At 54.2% G+C, this 2368-nt stretch overlaps 2 non-coding genes across 2 annotated transcripts; both read left to right on the top strand.

The window, feature by feature from the left end:
- Positions 1–255: 255 nt before the first annotated feature.
- On the top strand, positions 256–337 carry TRNAS-UGA (transfer RNA serine (anticodon UGA)). The gene has a single exon. It is a non-coding gene; the product is annotated as a tRNA-Ser (tRNA).
- Positions 338–1245: 908 nt separating this feature from the next.
- TRNAF-GAA (transfer RNA phenylalanine (anticodon GAA)) lies at positions 1246–1318 on the top strand. Its single transcript has one exon. It is a non-coding gene; the product is annotated as a tRNA-Phe (tRNA).
- Positions 1319–2368: the final 1050 nt, after the last annotated feature.

Raw genomic sequence — 2368 nt, 5'->3', positions numbered from 1 at the left:
CTGTGGTCCGGACATCCTCATTCGCATCAGGCTTCAAGTTGAGAATAATTTCCTATTCCCGCTCTGTGGGAGGGGAGACTTTTAAAGGCGCTCTCTGTGCGACTGCACATGGCTAAGCAAAGAGAACAAACCCAAATCCCCCCTGTGCTTTGGGAGCCAGGTTTGCGGTGGGAATTCTGTAGTTCAGATGACTTCAGACCTGGTCATTGTGATTCTTTACCAGTTTCTCTGGCATTGGGGCACCTTTACACTTCAGCTGTGATGGCTGAGTGGTTAAGATGTTAGAGTTGAAATCCAATAGGGTTCCTCTGCGCAGGTTCAAATCCTGCTCACAGCGAGGCCTGTGTTTTAGCCAGTATCTTATCCGAGCAATTCCCTGTGTACAACCCCCTGAGACACTCTCAAGTAAATCCTCTTCTGCTCCTTTCATAGAGATGTCTGGGACACCACCTCCCCCTGTGTCCCTGAGGTGTCAGGCAAACTCTCAGTGCCTGTAGCCTCTGCCACTCACCTAGTGCCCCATAGATCAGCCATAACCCTGGTTCTGCTCCTCTCTCTAGTGTGTGAAAGGAGCCAAGTCAGTGACTCCATGGGATTTGCCCCGGACCCCTCTAGGGCCGGCCCTGAAGGGAAGCACTGACTATCACAGTGACAATACAACTGACCAGCGTTGCGGGGGAGGCTGAGGGAGATCCGCACTCATCAGGTCTCTTCTCTCCCCCAAGGTGAGCCAGACACTGCTCTCTCCTGACTCTCACTCTAGCAGCTGGACACTAAGGAGCCATTTCCCCACAGCAAGTGCATTGAGTGCCCCTGTGGTGCTGGGGGGGGGCCTGGCGCTGCTGCTGGCTCTGGGGCTGGCAGGGGGGTTGATGTCTGCACAGACTCTCAGCTGCCAGGCCGGAGGGGACACTTGAGACCTTACCAGACTGTCTCATTGAAGACGGGGGGTTGAAAGACCTATACAGACGCTCTCCAGAGCACGGAGCAACATCCGCCCATGCAGCCAGGCAATGAGCATTTCTCACAGCCTGGAGCCAAGGGTGAGGTGGCAGCTACTGTTCCAGCTCCTGGGGGACAGGCCCTGTCAGCTAACAGACACTTCTTACTCACCACAGCTAAGGGCGCCGGGTTCCTCCAGTGGGGGTATGAAGCAGCCATTCTTTTCCTGTCCTTTTTGTCTGCGACTGCTGACAAAAACATCCCAGATAGAGAAGCAACAGGCCAAAATGCTGTCATGCAACTGCCAAAGTAGCTCAGTTGGGAGAGCGTTAAACTGAAGATCTAAAGGTCCCTGGTTCAATCCTGGGCTTTGGCAGGACCTGTCATTATGCTTTGTGCAGAGATGGCTTGCCCTCTGGGAGCACAGCAGTACCTCCACCCAAGGTGAGTTCCTGACCTTGGGATCTGCAGTAGGAAAACACAGAAGGGGCTTACTTGCCCCTAGTTGGCCCATCTGACCTTTAATGATGAGAGCTGTCTTTCCCAACATGGTGGGAAGAAAGTGAGGCAGGGCAGCCTCAGGAATGGTGCCAGAGGGCTGCTAAGCAGGGGTTGGGGATGAAAACTCTTCTGTGCAGCTGAGCAAGAGCAGTACCAAGGAAGGGGCATCTGTAAAAGTGACCCCACACACCTCTCCTCCTCTGGGCAGCTGGTGCTGACAGCTCCAAGGGAAGGCTTAAAAGCCACAGAGCAACTGAGGGCAGGACCATATCTAGGTGTGGCCTTCAGACAGGCACAAAAACACCCAGCCAGGCTGCTCCCTGCCATGCCAAACACCCACTGAAGGTCACCAGCATGCAGAGCGGCTGCTGATGCTCTGTAGCCAACATCAGAAGATAGAAGGAAAGCAGGGCCCAGGGCCAGCCCCCATGGTGGGGCCTCTGACTGGTCCCACTCAAGGTATTCACTTTTGCTGTGGGCCAGGAGATTTTACCCAAGAGGCTTTTCCCAAGCTGGCAAGAAGCAGAGAAACACCCAGGCTCCCAAGACGCTATGTAGCAAGTACCCTCCAGCACAGGGACAGGTGCACACGCTAGCCCAGGCTGCCGCCCACTTTCTTTGGTAAGTCAGGAAGGGCAAAGGCTAGACTGGAAGCACCTGGGGCTCCTGCCGCAGCCTTTGTGACACCCAACCCCCAACTCCTTCCCAGGCTCTAGCTGAAGCCAGAGCATTGGCCTGAGCAGCCAAGAAGAGGTTCCAGCCCTGAAGGGAGCAGGACGTTCAGCACAATAGTAAAACTGCAGAAACACAACCACCTAGAAACTCAAACCCTCAATCTTCTAATCCACACTCAGACACCTTATCCGTTAGGCCACATGGTAACATATAAAAAAACCCTCCAAGCACTTCTTTGGAAAAGGCAGAC

The sequence above is a fragment of the Gopherus flavomarginatus genome, unplaced genomic scaffold (genome assembly GCF_025201925.1).
Source record: "Gopherus flavomarginatus isolate rGopFla2 unplaced genomic scaffold, rGopFla2.mat.asm mat_scaffold_74_arrow_ctg1, whole genome shotgun sequence".
In the NCBI taxonomy this organism is placed as follows: Eukaryota; Metazoa; Chordata; order Testudines; family Testudinidae; genus Gopherus; species Gopherus flavomarginatus.
Note: the sequence above shows the minus strand (reverse complement) of the source record. Positions and strands in the feature narration are given on the sequence as shown.